This window comes from Hyla sarda, chromosome 5, assembly GCF_029499605.1.
Source record: "Hyla sarda isolate aHylSar1 chromosome 5, aHylSar1.hap1, whole genome shotgun sequence".
Classification (NCBI taxonomy): domain Eukaryota; kingdom Metazoa; phylum Chordata; class Amphibia; order Anura; family Hylidae; genus Hyla; species Hyla sarda.
In genome coordinates this window covers 303322046-303347494 of record NC_079193.1, presented here as the reverse complement: position 1 = coordinate 303347494, position 25449 = coordinate 303322046, and the positions used below count along the sequence as shown (strand labels likewise).

Below are 25449 nucleotides of genomic sequence, written 5' to 3'. Positions count from 1 at the left end.
AGGTGTTATGGAGTCCAGGCCTTAACAGATTAGAGTTGTTTTGGTGGTACAAGGTAGACCTACATATATATAATAATAGGTGGTTTTAGTTTTATGGCTCATGGGTGTATAGTCTATTTTAGCAGATATTATTATTTTAGAGCACAGGTTAGGCCAGTTGTACACAACATAAGGGTCAATGGCCCATGGGGCCTCCATGACCAAACAGCGTCCAGAAGCTGATTCCCTTTGGTGACCTTCAGATGCTTTCAGCAGCAAGACCTAGAATTTCAACCCCCTTTATTTGGCACTTCAATTTCCCATGTGCCCACACTGCTTACTATAAGAAATATCGAGCCTCATTTACTAAGAGTTTCCGGTTTTTACTAGTGGGAAAAGTTGTTTCAGACATGCAGGATTCCTCTCTATTTACTATTGGGAAAAGTCGGGAACTTTTTCTGACGAGCTTTTTCTAGGTCAATATTTCCAGCCATTTACCAACAGGATTTTCTGTGAATTCCATAGTAAATCGGTCGGGTTGTGAAACCACGCCCCTTTGTGGCCAACCACAATTTTTCAGGCGCACACTGTTGCACAATTGCGCACACTGGCACAGACATAACCAGACAAAAACTGGTCGGTTTCAGCTTAGTAAATGAGGCCCATCATGTTTGTTGCTTTAAGAAGACTTGGAAAAGTGGCTTCCAGGCACTTGATATGCAAAATATGACATGCCCTGTCATGTTAGGTATAAGTTTTACTTAATGTACAGATCATTACATTATCAAGGGGTTCTCTTGACTTTGGCCAAAAATGACCCAATGTGTTTTCCCTGCTTTAATTGTACCTATAAAGCTGATTGCATGTGGAGAGATGCAGGTTTACTCTAGATGTTTTCCTTACCAAGGTAACTACAAGACATACAACGAGCCCATTTACAATTAATAGAACTTGTGAAGGGAACTTACTTGCCGTTGCAGGGCAGGCCAGCCACCCATTGAAGACCTAGGTGTCTACATGTGGCATCTAAAAAAAAAAAAAACAGGCGGGAGATCAGCTTTTCAGATCAACTATAAAGTTTATAGTTTAAACAGTGGATTGTATTAAACTATGACTGGGAAGCGGGCCCCTACACATCTTGATCTGGCCCTGTCAGAAGTTAGCCCAACTCTTTTTCCTGTGAAAATTCTTTTAAAAAAATAGTCATTCAGGCTCAGTGTGTGATGTTTTATTGTGCCAATTCCAAAAATATAAACCAAAAAAAAGAAGTCATTGAATACCTGACATGCCTTTTCAATACAGTATTCATGTCCCACTTACATGAAGTAGAAATACAATGTTCCTTTCACCAAAAGAACAAAGAAACCAGAAAGCATTAAAAGCCATTTAAATAAACTGCAGAGTTTATACCTCGTCATCCTAAGCAATACATGATAATAAAGTGGTTAAGTTGATTGAGCTACAACCTATTTACTGAACAAAAGGATTTTCTATAAAGGAAATTCTAAAGTTTAAACATGTTCCCCTTTGTCCTAAAACACAATGAAGATGTGGATTTAAAATCGTGGCTTTAATGTTATCATGCTACTGTCTGGAGTTATTATTTGTTTCCACATGTTTTGGGATTTCGGTAGTGTCTTGGGTTAATCTGCACATGGGCTTTGATCGCAGTTGTTAAATCTAAGCATTTTCTTTTCATCCCAATGACAAGTTGGTTTTGTGTTGGTGACTCAGCTGAACAGTGTGTGCGCTTGGTTAGAATATCTCCCATTCATTGACTGGTTACAGCGCTCGCTGCCGTCCTCTAATTAGGAAGCAATTAGCGATTGAGCAACAACCTGGAGCCATTTAAGGCCAGAAGTGAAGTTGCATTGAACTCTATTTGCATGGGGCGAAGCGCCGTATGTAGAATAAATTATGGCCCAGCTGTGACTGATTACTAAACCTCATATTGCAAAATAAAAGTAGAAATTCCATGTTATGTTCTTCATTTAAATTGTTAGCACACTGTCAGTGGTAGGCTTAGGCTATGTTCACACACAGTAGGGGAGATAGATAAGAGTTTGGTCGCCAGAATGTTGGCACAGATTGGAGCAAATTTTTATTATAACGATTTTTAAAGCAAATTTAGACAAAAAAAAAAAAAGAGATTTCAGGCGCAAGATTTGAAGGCTTAGCGTAAAATAGATGGGGCTTCAGTTCAAAGATGCTCCAGATTTTCAATCAGCCTGAGCCCCTGTTAAAACTTGCTGCAGTCTTAAAGGGGCACTCCATTGCTCAGTGCTTGGAACAAACTGTTCCGAACGCTGGAGTCGTTGCCGGGAGCATGTGATGTCAAAGCCCCGCCCCCTCGTGATGTCACGCCCTGCCCCCTCCCATAGACTTGCATTGAGGGGCGGGGCATGATGTCATGAGGGGGCGAGGCAATGACATCACGAGTTCCCGGCGCTGGTTCCATCGTTCGGAACAGTTTGTTCCAAACGCTAAACAGCGGAATACCCCTTTAAGACTCTTTTACAAAGGCCAATTACCAGCAAATAAGTTTTCCTATGTAAAATGGCCAAAACAAGAAAACACTTGTTTATTAGCTGATCACATCTTTGTGTGGACACATAAATTATCGCTATCAGCCACGCATCACCCTGTGTAAACAAAAGACGTGTGGCCAACAGTGATGCATTTAAAAGGCTGCACAAACAATCCAGCAATGGTTGATGTGGCCCCATCACACATCACACTATTCAGCAGACGAGTGCCAATCAAAGAGATCAGCACTTGTTATGTGCCTTCCTTTAGCCTGCCTAAAGTGGCCCTTAGATTATGTTCACACACAGTATTCCGGCCCAGCTGAAAAAAAGGACCAAAAGCCAAAAACTGCAGAAATAAACTGTGTGAACTAAACAGTTTTTTATTTAAACTTTAATCATTTTTGAGCTGTAAAACAGCCATGTTATAGATCAAAAATAGTCTTAAACACTTAATTATTAAGTTCTATCGGAAAATTTTACAGCTTTAATTTTAGACGTAACAGTGCGTGCAAGGTCAATTAAATTTTTTATCAATTTGCAACTCAAAAAATAAAAAAAATGGTCATTAGTTTCTAAGAAATGCAACAAATTCCATTATTTGAGGCTGAAAATGCAGACTAAAGAACACAGTACAATGCCTTAGTCTATGTTCGCACGATAGTATTTCCATTCCAATATAGAATTTTCCACGGTTCGATTTCAATGCAATTCTGCTGCACTGTGCACAGAATTCTAATTCTGTTCCTACGGCGGACTCTGCACAGAAATGCATCACAGTCTATGGGACAGTACATTTCCGAGCGGTCCTAGCGCCAGCATGTTCTGCTGGTGCTTTGCTGTCAGGAGGTTGTTCACACACAGATTTTCCGTGTAGACATTTTCCCATGTAAACATAGCCTTAGTCTTTCAGTTTTTATCAAATCTGAAAAGCATTGTTAAAGGGGTACTCCACTGGCCAACGTTTGGAAGTAACTCTTCTGAATGCTGTTTTCGCTCTGTGGGGGTCGGCCACACCCCTCATGACATCACGGCCATGCCCCCTCAATGCAAGTCTATGGGAGGGGGCGTGCCAGCTGTCACGCCCTCTCCCATAGACTTGCATTGAGGGGGGCATGGCCGTGATGTCACGAGGGGTGTGGCCAACCCCCGCAGCATGAAAACAGCGTTCGGAACAGATCTAAAATACAGTACACTACCAACGTAGATGGGGCCTTACAAAGGCATTTTTAGTAATGCAAGCGATCTGTATTAACCTTTTAATATTAGTCTTGTTTATTTTGACTCCGTAATCTACAAGAGGCTGAAGAAGTGGATCTGTGATTGTACAGACTTTTTTGAATTCTAGATTCATGTTTCTGTCAGACTGATTCTGTGTGGGGGACATTGAGTATTACCGGGGGCTTGTAATGTGCTATTCATAGTCAGTAAAAGTCACATGGGTCGAGACCCTGACATGACAAGTTTCTCTAATGTAAAGACTTGACTGCATTCCTTCTACTGTATATAGCTGGTGAGCTGCAGAGTCTGCTGGAAGCAGCAGTATTCCCCAGAGTATTCCGCACAGAAGTTACCAGCAAGCTGAATTCTATAGCTGCATTTAGTTTAGACCCCATATGAATGCTGCCTGCTCTTGGCTAGAATGAAAAAAAAATATTTAGCTGACCACATATACCTGTAAATCATAGATGGTTTGAAGTAATCAGTATCCGCAAAATGAAATAGCACAATACCAAGAGTAGTGGATTGCCAATCACACAGTAATAGAATCAGCAGCGGCATTATCATCTACTCCTCAATGGTGGACCTACCGCGACTGACCGCAGAGTCTGGGCCTAATGGTGGACTGACCGCTACTGACCGCTGAGTCCTGGTGAATAACCGCATTTGACCGCAGATTTCTGGCCACATATTTATCCTAATGGCGAGGTAAGTATATCCTTATGCCTTGACTCTATTATGCATCAGTCACGGTGACCAATTGAATATGTCTGTCCCAATGGTCTATCAAGTTTTTTTGTAGGGCTTGATCCCAATACGCATTTGCTATGGTTACTATGGTGACATGCTGGGGTATGTTTCCATCTAATAGTCTACCATCTTATATAAGGATATTATACTGAATGTCAGGCCTGACACTGAACAATCTGTGTTATATGGTGATCAATATACATCTTGGAGCCTGGTTGTGGCTTAACCATATTTCTGGTTATAGTCGCTTTTGTGTAGGGGTTAAAGTTTATTTACGTCTATTGTCAACCATCTACACAGCTATATCAAGGGTATAACTAGTCACTGACAAGTTCTGCTATCAACTATTATGTCATTGACCTCATTGATATTCTGGGTATATATATCCTTATTGGTAAATATCTGATATCTTCTATCATTTTATAAGCTACACCTATATATACACACTTATCCAACTTGTGTATATAATGACTCCTTAGGCCAATACTGTAATTGATTCTGTTGCTGAACCATCTATATCTAAGTGACCTATAGGTTTTTTTCTTTATTGAGGTACTGATATTGTCTCATTATTTAGTTGCAATACTGTGTACTTGTATCCCTATCCCTGATGAATCCGCTTCCCATATAAGCGGTGGAAACACTTCGGATTTTTCATGGTTATTTGTAACCTTGGAAATAAGGGATTATCTGTATTTTTTTAGCTGTACCCACCATCCATTGGGTTTTGACAGCACTGTTCTGAATTTCTCTCTTTGTAAATATTTGTGAATCTCACGTCTATCACTGGTTTGTTTTTGACACAAGACACTGTTTGTTATTTTTTGAGGGTCTTACCATTCCATTCATGACACTGCAATACCATCTAAATGATTTTCAGTGATATATCCATCCACACTCAACCCTGCATATATCATTCCCCCTCCTGGTCTTTATTTATTGTTTTTTCCTTTGCACATTAGTAATAAGGAGGGAACGTCACCGTGGTTGAGACCATCCTATTAAAAAGGCAGTGTCATGGGGTGCTACAGCTTATGGGGTTGGCACTCATACCCTTCCCTCGTGATTTCCATTTATCAATGTGGATCACGTTAATCAAGCTATGAATATCATCATCCAGGATTACTATCATCCTAATCCTCCTCTGGCTCCTTCCCCCCCACACTGTGGACATTTCCATCAATCCACGTTCATTCTGTCATACTCTCACAACACATCACTTTTGATATCACTTACACCTATATTATTTCTGTCTTAGATTATTTGTGTCTATAGGTGACTGATCATTCAATCCTGTTGGTACCTTTTTAATGATAAACAATAAAAGTTTTATGTTTTATTTTTTATCTATTCCTAAAGGGTAGATACCTTATTCTGTGATTATGACCATGTATATCTGCATATGTACAGTACAGACCAAAAGTTTGGACACACTTTCTCATTCAAAGAGTTTTCTTTATTTTTATGACTATGGAAATTGTAGATTCACACTGAAGGCATCAAAACTATGAATTAACACATGTGGAATTATATACATAACAAAAAAGTGTAAAAAAAAAAACAAAAAAAAACAAAACACAGCTACTTTCTTTCAAAAACAGCTCCACGTCTGTTTCCAGGTTGTGTGTTGTTTTACAACTTGGCTCCATTCACTTCAATGAAACTGAGCTGCAGAACCACACCCAACCTAGAGACAGACAGGGAGCATGTTTAAAAAAAAGAAAGTAGCTGTGTTTTTCTATTCCTGGATCACCCCATTAAGAACCAACATACCCCAAATTGCAATGATGAAGCCCCCCCCCCCCCCCCACAGACTATCAAGCCAGAATTAACATATTTTCTCAAAATGCTCAAAATAGGGGGCACACTTACAGTAGAAAAAAATAGTCCAAGATCAATATAGGTCCCCTTCTGGTGCCATATCACTGTCTGCTGCTTCTTTATTCCTGTATACATCTCATGTGGAGCATAAAAGACCATTGGCCATTTTTAAACTTTACACTTCCCTTATGTGCTAATGTGGAGGACCCTGTGAAGAGGAATTCTTGTGGGGATTTAGAATAAGAAGAACCCTTATTTCTTCATGGGTCCCATAGAAGCTATTATACTAAGCACTGTGCCAACACTTGTGGGAACCATATGATAGCCCTAGTATTTGTGGATATACAGTACAGACCAAAAGTTTGGACACACCTTCTCATTCAAAGTTTTCTTTATTTTCATGACTATGAAAATTGTAGATTCACACTGAAGGCATCAAAACTATGAATTAACACATGTGGAATTATATACATAACAAAAAAGTGTGAAACAACTGACAATATGTCATATTCTAGGTTCTTCAAAGTAGCCACCTTTTGCTTTGATCACACCCCTATTTTGAGCATTTTGAGCAAATATGTTAATTCTGGCTTGAAAGTCTGTGGGGGTCTTCATCATTGCAATATAGGGTATGTTGGGTTAATGGGTATAAATGGGTTATCCAGGAATAGAAAAACACAGCTACTTTCTTTAAAAAAAATGCTCCCTGTCTGGCTCTAGGTTAGGTGTGGTTCTGCAGCTCCGTTTCATTGAAGTGAATGGAGCCAAGTTGTAAAACCACACACAACCTGGAAACAGACGTGGAGCTGTTTTTGAAAGAAAGAAGCTGTGTTTTTTTTATTCCTGGATAACCCCTTTAATGCCAACCTATCATGAAACACGTCCTCATGATAACTTTCTTTAGTTATTGCCTATTGGATTTCGTTGGGCACTACCCTGGCATCTTTGTCATTTTAATAAAGCTCCCCTCTGATTTACCACAATTAATAAAAAAAAAAAATTTAAAAAAAACTTCTGTGTCCTGAAACTGATGAATTCTCAAAAAAAACATTTTTTTTTTCATTTCATCATCAACACTTATTTGTTAGGATTCTCTACCATTTGGTTGAAGTTTTACTCCCTTGCTAATAATTCTACACTTTTTCTTAAGTAACTACAATAGCAGATGATATAGTGATTGTAAAGCTCGACCCCCACTGCAAGACTCTGAAAACAAAAGTGTCAACCCAAATTCTTTCCCACTTTTTGTTATTGTTAAATTAAATACCAGGACCCGTGGGCTGCATAATAAAGTGCACTTTCCAGTTCCTGACACTGCACTGTATACTGTAAACATGTTCCAAGTGAAAAGTTATGTTTGGAGAACCCCTGGGTCTACATAGGGCGACATAATGAACTGGTGACATGCTCAGTTAGCAACTAGCTTACCGGTGTATTCAATGCTACATGTTGCTGTATACATTGACTTCTGAATTCCTGACTTTGATCCTTAAAGGGTGCATGGAAGGAAGGAAAACAAAACAAATGTGGGCATATTCAGCTGTAAGAAGCGTGCTACAAATGTTCAAGTTACGGCAAACTCAGTTGGTGTTTCTGAAATTTAATTGTCTCCTTTTTCCTTGAGTGGAGTTCAAATTTTGTGCAGGCATGACCCATGTGTGGTACAACGGCCCTACAAGATAGCTTTATATGGACAGGTAACGGAGCATGTTTATGTATCTACATGTCATAACAGCAGCATATCAGGTCCTTCCATTGTTCTGTCCAAATAAAATATTTTCAAGATAATCTTAAATGATTCTATAAATTCAGTTACATTCTTTTTTTGACCCAAAACGGTGTAACTACATTTATGTGAACACATTGGACATCATCACAATCAGATAATGTAAAAGAGAAATGTACAGAGGTTCAAATAGTAGTTTGTATAGAAACAAGCTAGATATTTTGCTTAAAAGAGGTGGCGGTGGAGGCGGGGGGGGGGGGGGTACAATTGCTATTGCTCATGTTCCAGAATTCTAGTGTATTTTGCGGCAACGTTTATTATGAGTTTGACACTTCTTAGACACCTTTCCCCCCAGTGTTAGACAAAAGGGGCATGACCTTGGCAGAAGGAGACCTGAATTAAAGGGGTATTCCAGGCAAAAACATTTTATCCCCTATACAAAGGACAGGGGATAAGATGTTTGATCGCGGAGGGCCCACTGCTGAGACTCCCCGCGATCTCCCTGCAGCACCCGGATTCTATGCAGGTGCTGAATCTCCAGTTTCTGAAACCTCCAGGACTTGGGACGTGACATCACGCCACACCCCCTCCATTCATGTCTATGGGAGGGGGCGTGACAACCGTCACGCCCCCTCCCATAGACATGAATGGAGGGGGCGTGGCGTGACGTCACATCCCCAATCCCAAAAACCCGGAGGTTTCCGAAACTGGAGATTCAGCACCCGCACAGAAGGTGCTGCAGGGAGATCGTGGGGGGTCTCAGCAGCAGGCCCCCCGCGATCAAACATCTTATCCCTATCCTTTGGATGCCATGACTAAGGACCGGGTGTAGGTCAGAAACGCGTCGGCTGATGTTCTGTCTGAATACTACCCAATAAAGAAAACACTGCTTTCACCTGCTACCTTGGGCTGGACCGTCCCTCTTTGTTTATCCTTTGGATAGGGGATAAAATGTTTTTTACCCCTTTAAGATGTGCCAGTGTGTGTCACAAAATGGGCAAAGATTCTTCTTTAAGTTGTAATCTTTCTTGAACAGTATTGAAGTTTGATATTCAGCTGTCATAGTGACCAGTAACTTCTTTTAATGTGTTGAAATTGTTATAAATACAGAAGAAAAAAAACATTAAAAAAAACTTAAACGACTATGCAAATAGTTTTCTCTAAATGTTGAGTAGCGTGCCAACTATATTAAATATGAAATTATAGTAAAAACTTGACTACTTATAATCTCAATATAACATGAGGGTTTAATAAGGCTGCGTTTGCTGGCCACATGTGCCTGAGACAGCCAGGAAACTAAATCAGTGCGGAGAAGGGATTACAGATTCCTCTGAAATATGCATTGTTTGGAATGGCCTCTGGTGACCAACATTCATGAATGGCTGATTTTACTTCGGCGACAAATAATCTGTTTTAATTATATCAGCCTACTTTGTGTGACAAGTGTATTTTTAGCACAAGATGAGATGTGAACTTTAAAGAGCAGCACTAGATAGAGCAGAACAGAAAATGTGACATTATAAGATGTACCAAAATAAGGATTCTGCTATTTATATTCAATGCAATTTCTTAAGAAATGTTTAAAAAGATTAAAAGTTTTTATATATATATATATATATATATATATATATATATATATTTATTTTTTTTATTATTATTTATTAATTTTAATCTTGGTAAAAAAAAAAAAAAAAGCTTCAAAGCTTCTGGCCGTTGCTAACCAGCTTTTTAGGAATTTCACCTGGGATTGAGAATTAAGTTTCATCCGCAAGATTTTTACAGATATATAAAATCTGATGGGACCTCCAGAGATGTAAACTATGGAGGAGAACTTCCATCAAGTCTGCAAATCCAACTACTATTATTATTAATACATTATTTGCTACATCTTTAGTATCACCATATGAGGCATTCAGCATCATACTTATGAATATATAATGGTAATGTGCACGAGTCCTGAAGTTACCCATAGACATAAGACTGTGTCCAGCCTGAATACATCCAATCTGTAGGATCATTTGTATGAACAGTCCCCACAGCAACAAGCCAGAGTATACTGGACCATGAGTTTTAAAACCATTGCCAATAAAAAAAAAACAATGAGTTTGGTGCAAGGGGGGGAATGATTGTACAAATTTGGCTGATTGTTGGCATATGTTGGCATAGATTGTTCAAACAATGGTTAGCTAAAATAGGCCAATGTATACCGTCTTAAATTATTTTTATTTTAAGGGGTTATCCAGGAAAAGAAAAACACAGCTAATTTCTTTCAAAAACAGCATCACGTCTGTCTCCAGGTTGGGTGTGGTTCTGCAGCTCAGTTCCATTAAAGTGAATGGAGCCAAGTCAAATAACTGTACAATATACACTGCTCAAAAAAATAAAGGGAACACTAAGATAACACATCCTAGATCTGAATGAATGAACTAATCGTAAAATGACTTTGTCTTTACATAGTTGAATGTGCTGACAACAAAATCACACAAAAATTATCAATGGAAATCAAGTTATCAACCCATGGAGGTCTGGATATCGAGTCACACTCAAAATTAAAGTGGAAAACCACATTACAGGATGATCCAACTTTGATGTAATGTCCTTAAAACAAGTCAAAATGGGGCTCAGTAGTGTGTGTGGCCTCCACGTGCCCGCATGACCTCCCTACAATGCCTTGGCATGCTCCTGATGAGGTGGCGGATGGTCTCCTGAGAGATGTCCTCCCAGACCTGGACTAAAGCATCCGCCAACTCCTGGATAGTCTGTAATGCAATGTGGCGTTGGTGGATGGAGCGAAACATGATGTCCCAGATGTGCTCAATCTGATTCAGGTCTGGGGAATGGGTGGGCCAGTCCATAGCATCAATGCCTTCCTCTTGCAGGAACTGCTGACACACTCCAGCCACATGAGGTCTAGCATTGTCTTGAATTAGGAGGAACCCAGAGCCAAGCGCACCAGCATATGGTCTCACAAGGGGTCTGAGGATCTCATCTTGGTAACTAATGGCAGTCAGGCTACTTCTGGCAAGCACATGAAGGGCTGTGCAGCCTCTCAAAGAAATGCCACCCACACCATTACTGACCCACTGCCAAACCTCATGCTGGAGGATGTTGCAGGCAGCAGAATGTTCTTCACGGCGTCTCCAGACTCTGCCATGTCTGTCACATGTGCTCAGTGTGAACCTGCTTTCATCTGTGAAGAGCACAGGGCGCCAGTGGTGAATTTGTCAATCTTGGTGTTCTCTGCCAAATGCCAAACGTCCTATAAGCATAACCCCCAACTGTTGACGTCGGGCCCTCATACCACCCTTATGGAGTCTGTTTCTGACCATTTGAGTGGACACATGCACATTTGTGGCCTACTAGAGGTCATTTTGCAGGGCTCTGGCAGTGCTCCTCCTGCTCCTCCTTGCACAAAGGCAGAGGTAGCGGTCCTACTGCTGTGTTGTTGCCCTCCTACGGCCTCCTCCATGTCTACTGAAGTACTGGTCTGTCTCCTGGTAGCACCTCCATACTCTGGACACTTCTTGCCACAGCTCGCATTGATGTGCCATCCTGGATGAGCTGCACTTGTGTGGGTTGTAGACTCTGACTCAGGCTACCACTAGAGTTAAAACACCGCCAACATTCAAAAGTGACCAAAACATCAGCCAGGAAGCATAGGAACCGAGAAGTGGTCTGTGGTCACCACCTGCCGAACCAGTCCTTTTATTGGGGGTGTCTTGCTAATTGCCAATAGTTTCCACCTGTTGCCTGTTCCATCTGCACAACAGCATGTGAAATTGATTGTCAATCAGTGTTGCTTCCTGAGTGGACAGTGTGATTTCACAGAAGTGTGATTTCTTGGAGTTACATTGTGTTGTTTAAGTGTTCCCCTTATTTTTTTGAGCAGTGTATGTACAATAAAGTGGTTTTCCAGGACTTAAATATTGATCGCTTATTCTTAAAATAACCTGTTCTTACATGGGCTTAAGCAGCAGTACAAATAATCCTCATCAGGACCTTCCATTGACATCAATGGGGCCTTGATTCCACAAGGATTGCAGGCAGAATTTACACATGAATCTGCTTCAATCTGCCATGGTTTTGGGCTCGTTCACTCTGCAGACATTCCACCAGCGGAATTCCATTCTTTCCGTGTTATATTGTTGCTTGAATTTGTTGCGGAATTGCTGCAGAGAAAGAGCGCTAGCGGAGAGTACATCCGCCCAAAGGATGAACATGGCTATTCTTTGGGCAAATTCCACCAGGACTGCATTGCCGTCTATGGAGACTGCATTGTCTGCATGGTCCAAAGTTACTGACGGTGCCCGCTACAAGTCGACATTCAGCCGGCTGAATGGCTGTAGTGTAGACAAGCAGTTAAAGGGGTACTTTGCCCCTAGACATTCTATCCCCTATCCAAAGAATAGGGGATAAGAAGTCTGATCGTGGATGCAGCGCCAAAGGCTCATGATGTCACGTCCACGCCCGCTTGTGACGTCACAGCCACACCCCCTCTATGCAAGTCAATGGCATGGGGTGTGACTGACGTCACTCCCCCTCCCATAGACTTGCATAAAGGGGGCGTGACCATGACATCACATGCGAGGCGTCACTGTGACCTCACGAGCCTCCACCCCACATTGTCAGTTATCCGGCACGGAGCGAAGTTCACTCCATGCACCGGATGTCTGGGGTGCCGCAGCCGAGATAGGGGATAAGATGTTTAGGGGCTGAGTACCCCTTTAAGGATAAGCCATACATTTTTAGTCCTATAAAATCTCCTTAAGTGATATCCTTAGCTGTTGTATTACGATATACTGTACTTTCACTCCATATTATACCTCAGGTTTATAAGAGGGACATGGAGAGGATTTTTTCTCAAATGTACTCTACATATCATGTGCTGGAATCTTAGGACTGTGAATTAAACCAAAAGGTTCAGGGTTTAGTATACAGTTACTCTTCTCTCTATTCCTCTACCAGTAGACTGGAAATCCAGCCAGAAATTGAACTGGGATTTCTCAAGGCCATGCTTAATCTCCTGTGGTCTAGTCCACAGATAATAAACCAATGTCAGCAATTTTCCTCTGGAATAAAAATCCTTGCACCTGGTATTTACTAATTGCATTTCTTAAATTGTCTTCAGAGAAATCGGTACTTTACAATTCTCTATGCTGTTCCTTAGATATACCCCTGCTTCAGCTTGTCGTAGAGCAGCATGCCGTGAAAAGCTCTTCTTTCCTCCACGAATGGTTTGTCAGATTGTGGCCGGTAATCTATTGCTGGTATCTAGCAAAGATTCAATGTCGAAGTTCTCTTGAAAAGGAACATATTGACATCAAGTGATGAAGGGGCTGTAATGGTATAAATCTAAAGATAAAATAACTCATATAGTCAGTGATCAGTAAACCATTTTGAGGTGGATTATGACTGTGGTTTCTCTTTCAAGGAAACAATGGATTGGGAATGTTTAATTCAACATTCCTGATCCTTCTCTCTGTGATAAGCTAACATTGAGGTATGTGTATAGACCAAATTTACTTAAGAAAAATGCAATATAAGTAAACAATATCACCAAACACTCCGATATCCAATATCAGTATGTAGTTTATTATAGAGTTTATTAAAGGGGTTCTCTGGTGCTTAGACATCTTATCCCCTATCCAAAGGATAGGGGATAAGATGCCTGATCGCGGGAGTACCGCAGCTGGGGACCCCCGTGATCTTGCACGCGGCACCCCATTTATAAGTGTTCACGTGTTCGCTCCGGGTCTGATTACCGGCGACCACAGGGCCGATGGCATGTGATGTCACGCCTCCGCCCCCGTGGGACGTCACACTCCGCCCCTCAATGCAAGCCTATGGGAGGGGGCGTGATAGCTATCATACCCCCTCCCATAGGCTTACATTGAGGGGCGGAGCGTGACGTCACACGCCGTCGGCCCTGTGGTCGCCGGTAATCAGACCCGGAGCGAACGCGCTCCTGGGACTGACTATAAACAGGGTGCCGCGTGCAAGATCACGGGGGTCCCCAGCGGCAGGACAGCTGTTTTGAGCATCATTGCTTTTAATCATTTTATACAGAGGTCACACATACAGTGGCTAAAATAGCCATGGATCAGGAAGTACTTAGGTTGTACTTAGTAGTAAGAAACCAAAATGTGCAGACAATTGCGTGTATTAATGGAGATTGGTAGGTAAGCCTGTGTCAGATTCCTATGGTGACTCATTTTTCCAAATAAAAAAAGGATCAGGCAGCTGAAATCAAACATACCTGATCCTTTTTTGGAATGTTTCTAGGCCCCATAAACATGGGACTCTCAGCTGGTTTCACCATCTTTTCACTAATGTGTATGGGGTCCTTCAGACGAACATTATGAAAGTCCATAAATATAACATGTAATTTTACTGTTGCAGAATGTGTAAAACCCTATTAAAATAATAGTCATGATTTAAAGGGGTACTCTGCCCCTAGATATCTTATCCCCTATCCAAGGATAGGGGATAAGATGTCTGATTGCGGATTTGCGGCTGCTGGGGACCCCCGCGATCTCTCCTGCAGCCCCCCGAGTCATCAGCTCTATGGAGCTAAGTTTGCTCTGTGGCTGATGACAGTCGTTGGCCACGCCCCCTCCCATAGACTTGCATTAAGGGGGCAGTGCATGAAGTCACAAGGGGGCAGAGCCATGACATCATGAACCGCCGGCCCCTGTATCGTGAGTCCTCAGCCATGGAGCAAACTTAGCTCTGTAGAGCTGATGACCCAGGGGGGCTGCAGGAGAGATTGTGGGGGTCCCCAGCAGCAGGACCCCCGTGATCAGACATCTTATTCCCTATCCTTGGATAGGGAATAAGATGTCTAGGGGCAGAGTACCCCTTTAAGCAAGCATATATTTTTCTATTATTTTACCATTTTACATAAAATGTGCAGACAATATTATGGTGCGTATGTGCTACCAACTGCATGAAATGTTTATACTAGAAAATCATAGAATTTGACTATTTATACAAAAACTGTGCTTACTCAACAAAAACGGGCTGAAAAGTGAAGAGATAATAGCTACGTCCCGGAAAGATTACATTGACTAAGTTTACACAACTTTTGCAAAGTAATGCATAATATTTATATGAAATGGTACAGATGGTATTCATTATATGGCTCAGTAGTTACCTCATGTCGAACTTTGGGTCATTTTGTTTCCTTGTTATCTCCAATATACATGTATATATTTATTTTTTTCTAACTTCCAATTTGTTTTGGCAATTCCAGTTCATCAGATGTAACCTTCCAATATTACCAAGCTTAACATTATTATCTGACTCATGAAGAAGCGCCTTGTGCTCGCTTTCCTTCTGAAAGTCATATCTTGAAGTCAGGGTGCTGGTGTGTAGAAAAAATAGTCGGGGACTAAAAGCATTAACTGCAGGAAATTAATCCAGTTCCTGGAATTGTAGAAGGAACTGTATTGTAGAAGTTGTAAAACTGTCACAGAATTTTCTCAGAAAAGAAGTGTAATGTGTTTAAAACCTGTTATTGCTATAGCTCCTAGAAGTTGGCATCATAAATTATAAATTGAGTTTATAGAGAAACCGATACATGATGAGGTCAACTTAGGGGACAGTTTTTGTTTCTTTTTGCTTAATAAGGGGGCATATTTGAATCAAGTTAGCCTTTCAAGCTGCCTATTGGGGTATTAGATTATCTTCCTGTCTGCTCAGAAGCATGGCCTTTGCTCAGTTTAAAAGGGAACGTGTCAACACTTTCATGCTGCCTGAACCATTGGGGCAGTCCCCGGGGGTTTCTCGCCACCCCGCCAGCCTTGGTTGATCTTTTCCGGTTTGATTATAGGGACAGATCTATCAGTCAAGACTGACAGGACAGGAAGTCATCAAGACCACCCTGATAACTTACCTATTAGAAGTGATTACAAGTTTACCTTAGAAAACATTCACATGTACCATGCTTTTGAGCCTTTTCCACTTACTGGAAGTGTAAAAGTATTCATTCACCTTACATAGCCATTGGCTGAACATTAGTTTGGATGATCGCTATTCCTCCAATTCACTCCACTCCACATACACTCGGCCGAACGCTCATGTGCTTTCAATAGAGTGAGGAGCAATAAGCCGCTGCCAGACAGCTTTGGTGGGAGCCTATCTGCCAGAAAACTAAAGGGTTGATCAGTTGAAATTAAAAATTTCTGACCATTTTCTCCTTCAGCATCATCTTTAAGAGTTGCCCAGGTCAGCTGAAATTGTCACGGTTGGCTAACTTTTCACTAAAGTCTATGGGGACCTTATTGTGTACCTTCATATTGTGTATTGAGACATAGATGCAGATTGAAGTACAGTGTATTATACTTTGTGCTGTGCTTGTTCTCCTTGCTTATTGGTGTTTTAAAGTAGGTACCTCTACAGCCAGTCATGTCCCATTAGCTTCCGTGTCTCTTAACATTAAAGGCTACTAGGGTTGTATAGAAAGAATTTGCGTACATTAGATTTAAGCCCATTGCTCTCAATATTTTTGCCATATTTGGGCATAAACCTTTTATATATACTACTTACTATTGAGTCATGCAAGGGGAAGCTTGGCTTCATTCTAAACATTTTTCATAGCTTATATGTACCGTGGATTTGTTGTTGATATATGAAGTGGGCTATAGTCAACCTCCATATGGAAAAATGTTTTACATCCTTGTAGTGTAACTGTAAATCTTTGCTTTGACTTCCATTGAAGTGAGTATTAAAGCCTCCCACACACTCACCCCCAGGCCCTGATGTAGCAGAGCAACTATTGACAGAATGTTATGCCTTAATAAAACAAAATGCTCAAGATGAATATAAGAAATGTGAATGGTTAAGTCAGCTGCCGGGTGGGCTGCAGGAGCTAAATGGGCCTTGTTTGGAAATGTGATGAGCCCACTCGGTGAGCCCACTGACTTCTTATGGAAAGTCCCATACTCTCAAAAATGGACAAATATTTGCATGCTCTTGTCTCTGACTTCATTGTCCTAAGCTCTTTTCACACTCTGTTCATCCAATGTTTTTGTTGGGGAACATCCCCAACATGTACCTCAAATGACATATCACTAACTATGATGGCCATCACACTTCTGGACTCTGGGGGTCTATGGAAACATTTACATATACAGTGGTGAAATAAATATTGAACATGTCACCATTTTTCTTCTTAAATATATTTCCAGAGGTGCTATTGTCACGATGCCGGCTGGCAGGTGGTGGATCCTCTGTGCCAGAGAGGGATTGGCGTGGACCGTGCTAGTGGACCGGTTCTAAGCCACTACTGGTTTTCACCAGAGCCCGCCGCAAAGCGGGATGGTCTTGCTGCGGCGGTAGTGACCAGGTCGTATCCACTAGCAACGGCTCACCTCTCTGGCTGCTGAAGATAGGCGCGGTACAAGGGAGTAGGCAAAAGCAAGGTCGGACGTAGCAGAAGGTCGGGGCAGGCAGCAAGGATCGTAGTCAGGGGCAACGGCAGAAGGTCTGGAAACACAGGCAAGGAACACACAAGGAACGCTTTCACTGGCACTAAGGCAACAAGATCCGGCAAGGGAGTGCAGGGGAAGTGAGGTGATATAGGGAAGTGCACAGGTGAACACACTGATTGGAACCACTGCGCCAATCAGCGGCGCAGTGGCCCTTTAAATCGCAGAGACCCGGCGCGCGCGCGCCCTAGGGAGCGGGGCCGCGCGCGCCGGGACAGAACAGACGGAGAGCGAGTCAGGTAGGGGAGCCGGGGTGCGCATCGCGAGCGGGCGCTACCCGCATCGCGAATCGCATCCCGGCTGGCAGCGGAATCGCAGCGCCCCGGGTCAGAGGACGTGACCGGAGCGCTGCCGCGGGGAGAGTGAAGCGAGCGCTCCGGGGAGGAGCGGGGACCCGGAGCGCTCGGCGTAACAGTACCCCCCCCCTTGGGTCTCCCCCTCTTCTTAGAGCCTGAGAACCTGAGGAGCAGACTTTTGTCTAGGATGTTGTCCTCAGGTTCCCAGGATCTCTCTTCAGGACCACAACCCTCCCAGTCCACTAAAAAAAAAATTTTTCCCTCTGACCTTTTTGGCAGCTAAAATTTCTTTGACCGAGAAGATGTCCGAGGAGCCGGAAACAGGAGTGGGAGGAACAGATTTGGGAGAAAAACGGTTGAGGATGAGTGGTTTGAGAAGAGAGACGTGAAAGGCATTAGGGATACGAAGAGAGGGAGGAAGAAGAAGTTTATAAGAGACAGGATTAATTTGACACAAAATTTTGAAAGGACCAAGATAGCGTGGTCCCAACTTGTAGCTAGGGACACGGAAGCGGACATATTTAGCGGAGAGCCATACCTTGTCTCCAGGGGAAAAAACGGGGGGAGCTCTTCTTTTCTTATCCGCGAACTTCTTCATGCGTGATGAAGCCTGTAAGAGAGAATTTTGGGTCTCTCTCCATATGATGGAAAGGTCACGAGAAATTTCATCCACAGCGGGCAGACCAGAGGGCAAGGGAGTAGGGAGGGGGGGAAGAGGGTGACGGCCGTACACCACGAAAAATGGGGATTTGGAGGAAGACTCAGAGACCCTGAAGTTATACGAGAATTCGGCCCATGGGAGGAGATCTGCCCAGTCATCCTGGCGGGAGGAAACAAAATGTCGCAAATAATCACCCAAGATCTGGTTAATCCTTTCTACTTGTCCATTGGACTGGGGATGATATGCAGAAGAAAAATTTAATTTAATCTTGAGTTGTTTACAGAGAGCCCTCCAGAATTTAGACACGAATTGGACGCCTCTATCCGAGACAATCTGCGTAGGCAACCCGTGAAGACGAAAAATGTGTACAAAAAATTGTTTAGCCAACTGAGGCGCAGAAGGAAGACCAGGAAGAGGGATGAAATGTGCCATTTTGGAGAATCGATCAACGACCACCCAAATAACAGTGTTGCCACGGGAAGGGGGTAAATCAGTAATAAAATCCATACCAATCAGAGACCAAGGCTGTTCGGGGACAGGCAGAGGATGAAGAAAACCAGCGGGCTTCTGGCGAGGAGTCTTATCCCGGGCACAGATAGTGCAGGCTCGCACAAAGTCCACAACATCCGTCTCCAGAGTCGGCCACCAATAGAAGCGGGAGATGAGTTGCACAGATTTCTTGATACCCGCATGACCTGCGAGATGGGAGAAGTGACCCCATTTGAGAATTCCGAGGCGTTGGCGAGGAGAAACAAAGGTCTTTCCTGGAGGAGTCTGCCTGATGGAGGCAGGAGAAGTGGAGATCAGGCAGTCAGGAGGAATGATGTGTTGCGGAGAGAGTTCAACTTCTGAGGCATCCGAGGAACGAGAGAGAGCATCGGCCCTAATGTTCTTATCGGCAGGACGAAAGTGAATCTCAAAATTAAATCGGGCAAAGAACAGAGACCACCGGGCCTGGCGAGGATTCAGCCGTTGGGCAGACTGGAGGTAGGAGAGGTTCTTGTGGTCGGTGTAGATAATAACAGGAGAACTTGATCCCTCCAGCAGATGCCTCCATTCCTCAAGTGCTAATTTAATGGCTAGAAGCTCTCGATCCCCGATGGAGTAGTTCCTCTCCGCTGGAGAGAAGGTCCTAGAGAAAAAACCACAAGTGACAGCATGCCCGGAAGAATTTTTTTGTAGAAGAACAGCTCCAGCTCCCACTGAGGAGGCATCAACCTCCAATAGGAAGGGTTTGGAAGGGTCAGGTCTGGAGAGGACGGGAGCCGAAGAAAAGGCAGACTTGAGTCGTTTAAAGGCGTCTTCTGCTTGAGGGGGCCAGGACTTGGGATCAGCATTTTTTTTGGTTAAAGCCACGATAGGAGCCACAATGGTAGAAAAATGTGGAATAAATTGCCTGTAATAATTGGCGAACCCCAAAAAGCGTTGGATAGCACGGAGTCCGGAGGGGCGTGGCCAATCTAAGACGGCAGAGAGTTTGTCTGGATCCATCTGTAGTCCCTGGCCAGAGACCAAATATCCTAGAAAAGGAAGAGATTGGCATTCAAACAGACATTTCTCAATTTTGGCATAGAGTTGGTTGTCACGAAGTCTCTGAAGAACCATACGGACATGCTGGCGGTGTTCTTCTAGATTGGCAGAAAAAATTAGGATATCGTCCAGATATACAACAACACAGGAGTATAACAGATCACGAAAAATTTCATTGACAAAGTCTTGGAAGACGGCAGGGGCGTTGCACAGTCCAAAGGGCATGACCAGATACTCAAAGTGTCCATCTCTGGTGTTAAATGCCGTTTTCCACTCGTCCCCCTCTCTGACGCGGATGAGGTTATAGGCGCCTCTTAAGTCCAATTTAGTGAAGATGTGGGCACCTTGGAGGCGATCAAAGAGTTCAGAGATGAGGGGTAAGGGGTAGCGGTTCTTAACCGTGATTTTATTAAGACCGCGGTAGACAATGCATGGACGTAGGGAGCCATCTTTTTTGGACACAAAGAAAAATCCGGCTCCGGCAGGAGAGGAGGATTTACGGATAAAGCCCTTTTTTAGATTCTCCTGGACGTATTCGGACATGGCAAGAGTCTCTGGGGCAGAGAGAGGATAAATTCTGCCCCGGGGTGGAGTAGTGCCCGGGAGGAGGTCGATAGGGCAATCATAAGGCCTGTGAGGAGGTAGAGTCTCAGCTTGTTTTTTGCAGAAAACATCCGCGAAGTCCATATAGGCCTTAGGGAGACCGGTTACTGGAGGAACCACAGAGTTACGGCAAGGGTTACTGGGAACCGGTTTTAGACAGTTCTTGGAACAAGAGGACCCCCAACTCTTGATCTCCCCAGTGGACCAATCCAGGGTAGGGGAATGAAGTTGAAGCCAGGGAAGTCCAAGGAGAATTTCCGAGGTGCAATTGGGGAGGACCAAAAGTTCAATCCTCTCATGATGAGATCCGATGCTCATAAGAAGGGGCTCCGTGCGGAAACGTATGGTACAGTCCAATCTTTCATTATTTACACAATTGATGTAGAGGGGTCTGGCGAGACTGGTCACCGGGATGTTGAACCTGTTGACGAGAGAGGCCAAAATAAAATTTCCTGCAGATCCAGAGTCCAAGAAGGCCACTGTAGAGAAGGAGAAGGCAGAGGCAGACATCCGCACAGGCACAGTAAGACGTGGAGAAGCAGAGTAGACATCAAGGACTGTCTCATCTTTGTGCGGAGTCAGCGTACGTCTTTCCAGGCGGGGAGGACGGATAGGACAATCTCTCAGGAAGTGTTCGGTACTAGCACAGTACAGGCAGAGGTTCTCCATACGGCGTCGTGTCCTCTCTTGAGGTGTCAGGCGAGACCGGTCGACCTGCATAGCCTCCACGGCGGAAGGCACAGGAACAGATTGCAGGGGACCAGACGAGAGAGGAGCCGAGGAGAAGAAACGCCTCGTGCGAACAGAGTCCATATCTTGGCGGAGTTCCTGACGCCTTTCGGAAAAACGCATGTCAATGCGAGTGGCTAGGTGAATAAGTTCATGTAGATTAGCAGGAATTTCTCGTGCGGCCAGAACATCTTTAATGTTGCTGGATAGGCCTTTTTTGAAGGTCGCGCAGAGGGCCTCATTATTCCAGGACAATTCTGAAGCAAGAGTACGGAATTGTACGGCATACTCGCCAACGGAAGAATTACCCTGGACCAGGTTCAACAGGGCAGTCTCAGCAGAAGAGGCTCGGGCAGGTTCCTCAAAGACACTTCGGATTTCCGAGAAGAAGGAGTGTACAGAGGCAGTGACGGGGTCATTGCGGTCCCAGAGCGGTGTGGCCCATGACAGGGCTTTTCCGGACAGAAGGCTGACTACGAAAGCCACCTTAGACCTTTCAGTGGGAAACAGGTCCGACATCATCTCCAGATGCAGGGAACATTGGGAAAGAAAGCCACGGCAAAACTTAGAGTCCCCATCAAATTTATCCGGCAAGGATAAGCGTATCCCAGGAGCGGCCACTCGCTGCGGAGGAGGTGCAGGAGCTGGCGGAGGAGATGACTGCTGAAGCTGTGGTAGTAACTGTTGTAGCATAACGGTCAGTTGAGACAGCTGTTGGCCTTGTTGCGCTATCTGTTGTGACTGCTGGGCGACCACCGTGGTGAGGTCAGCGACAACTGGCAGAGGAACTTCAGCGGGATCCATGGCCGGATCTACTGTCACGATGCCGGCTGGCAGGTGGTGGATCCTCTGTGCCAGAGAGGGATTGGCGTGGACCGTGCTAGTGGACCGGTTCTAAGCCACTACTGGTTTTCACCAGAGCCCGCCGCAAAGCGGGATGGTCTTGCTGCGGCGGTAGTGACCAGGTCGTATCCACTAGCAACGGCTCACCTCTCTGGCTGCTGAAGATAGGCGCGGTACAAGGGAGTAGGCAAAAGCAAGGTCGGACGTAGCAGAAGGTCGGGGCAGGCAGCAAGGATCGTAGTCAGGGGCAACGGCAGAAGGTCTGGAAACACAGGCAAGGAACACACAAGGAACGCTTTCACTGGCACTAAGGCAACAAGATCCGGCAAGGGAGTGCAGGGGAAGTGAGGTGATATAGGGAAGTGCACAGGTGAACACACTGATTGGAACCACTGCGCCAATCAGCGGCGCAGTGGCCCTTTAAATCGCAGAGACCCGGCGCGCGCGCGCCCTAGGGAGCGGGGCCGCGCGCGCCGGGACAGAACAGACGGAGAGCGAGTCAGGTAGGGGAGCCGGGGTGCGCATCGCGAGCGGGCGCTACCCGCATCGCGAATCGCATCCCGGCTGGCAGCGGAATCGCAGCGCCCCGGGTCAGAGGACGTGACCGGAGCGCTGCCGCGGGGAGAGTGAAGCGAGCGCTCCGGGGAGGAGCGGGGACCCGGAGCGCTCGGCGTAACAGCTATTGACATGTTCACCAGTTGTTACACAAGTAATCCATGCATACAAAGAAACCAAAACAAATAAACTCAGAAATTAAGTTATGTGTAATAATGTGAAATGACACAGGGAAAAAGTATTGAACACATGAAGAAAGAAAGGTGTAAAAAGGCATGGAAAGCCAAGGCAACAGCTAAAATATATCAGTAATATATCAGTATCAGTCATTATAAAATTGAGCAAACTCTTGTTCCAAAATGTGTAAAATGTTTCTTGTTACTCCAGAAATAAGAAAATGTACTATATAAGGGGGGCAGATTTGTAAAAGCTGTTTGCTCTATGCCACTTATGAATGTTTTTTACTTCCACTTCTAGCTGCATTTTAGCATTTGTGTTATGGGCACAAGTCCTGACCTAACTGTGGCTTTAATGACCTTGATGGACAGACTCATAGGGATATATGATGCTTTCTGTTCAGGTCTCAGATCTGATATTAGGCCAAGACTTGTAGCCATAATGTGGATGCAGAAATACAACGAGGAGATTTATCACTAAAGTTGTTTTGTATGTCATTTATCAAGTCACTTTTGTTGTGGGCTGATGTGTGCATAATTTATCATATAGCCTCCCAATGTGTGATAAATAATGCGTCATCAAAATGTCTTCACAACACCATTTTTCATGTTGTAAAGCAGATTTCTAGATCACCACTGAGGGTGGTCTACACTTGCTGTATATTTTTACGCTTTGTGGTCTAAAATTACGGCTTTTTGATTTGCAGATGATAAAATTAGTGACCACTGCATCCAAAAGTGTCTACCAAGACCAGTTTATACCGAGAAAAAAAACAGAGGAGGCAAGGTAAGAAAGAAACTATAAATTCCCCCAAACGTATTTCATTTATCTAAAACTGGCCTATAGTGAAGTTCCACTTGTTTGTTTTTTATTTTATTTTTTTTTTTTTTGGGGGGGGGGGGGGTTCTCAAAAATTCCCCACAAATGGCATACAGTGTTTTTTTTTTTTTTTTGGGGTGGGGGGAAGCCATGGGCAGATGTTAACTGAAGGTCAATAGAAATTTATGAAACTTGTGTTTCTCACCTTTAATTTTATTTGTTGCACATATTAAACGTTACATTTTATTTAGTAACACATGTACTGAGAGGTTCTATGTTGTTAGGTTCTATACCTCTACATGTGTTTTTTGGCCAACTGTAGTAGTTGTGTTCAGAATTCTAGCCATTCTCGCCACCAGTTACCCACAAGTTGCCTCCTATTAGGAAACTTCGATGTTCCCATTAACCCATGATTTAACTACAACCAAAAGTCACCATAAAGGCCAAGTATGAAATGTACAGACAGTAACTCTTATTTAGCAATAAAAAAAATCTACAGTAATGAAAAAACAAAGATAGCTTTATAATACAAACTCTTTCAATTACGTTATTGAATTAATAACAAAACTTGCACGGGAAGGGAACATCGAAAAATAAACTGTAGTCATTTGATAGGAATTAAAAAAGATATGGTGCAAGGGTGTGAATTTTATTACCATTGCAGCGTAGTTGTCAGCCCTTTCATACCATAGGGGGTTATTAAAACACTTTCCTGCCAATGTTTGCTCAGTGTAGTCAGGATGACTGCACTTTCTGGGTCAACATTGTCTGAAACGTTTTCTGAACTGTGTAACAAAAAATGGTGTGGGACATTTCACATGAGGTTTTACTGAGGTGAGTTAAACCCTTAACTTTTCCTGTGGGAATAATATACACTCTGTTTACTTTAAAAATGTCTGTAGTGTGGGAGATATGTGCACGGGACTTAATGACTCCTTTGTTAAGGTCTTTACATTCAGCCACTTTATAATTTTTATAGAGCATCTTAGTAGCTTTGCTTCGCATGTTATGTGACTGACACATCCCTGTATGCCTTTTACAAGGGGAGCAGCTGGGAGCTAGGAAAGGCCCGGAGCAGAGCTGGCAGTTCATCAGCAATATATACTGTTTTCTGGCGTATGTCTGTGAAAGAATGATTCATGTGCAATCGATTTTGGAAACATTGTTTAATTATGACCCATTATTCTGTTAAATGGGATGAAGTGGCCCAAGATCAAGCTTCCAAAACACAAAGAGTTACAAAAGTAAAGATAGTATGAAATAAAAGACACAAGTGCTTACGGTAAATGTTTTAGTTTACTCGCTATCCGCTTAAAATATTTTGCTTTATTTCAAAACGGTTCAAAAAACACAAACAAAATATGAAAGTAACAAAAAAGAAGCGATAGTAAAAAAAAAATTAAATAAAAGGGCTTAAATGTAACTTGGACCATTGTAGCTAAAATATTTAGCTACAATGGTCCAAAAACCTAAAAATAGTAAAAAATAAATAAATAAATATATTTATAATTACAATAGAATGTAGCATAAACTAATGCTTGAATGTAAGATTTCTCAATTTAATTCTAAATCATTTTATATTATGAAGCTCCAATTAAAAAAATTGATCCAATAGTAGAAAAAAAAATACGGTAGCTCAGTGTTCCATACAGTGAGCAGAAGATTAATTACCCACCTCCATTTCTGATCTGGCCTGGTTTGATGTGTAGCCGTGCCTCTAGTGATG

At 43.2% G+C, this 25449-nt stretch overlaps 1 protein-coding gene across 2 annotated transcripts in view; it reads left to right on the top strand.

The window, feature by feature from the left end:
* SULF1 (sulfatase 1) overlaps nucleotides 1-25449 on the top strand; it is a 142230-nt gene that overhangs the window by 34535 nt on the left and 82246 nt on the right. For both annotated transcript variants that reach the window (XM_056522117.1, XM_056522118.1), the window contains exon 3: nucleotides 23611-23690. The gene's annotated coding sequence lies outside the window, so the exon portion shown is untranslated. The remainder of the gene's footprint in view (nucleotides 1-23610; nucleotides 23691-25449) is intronic.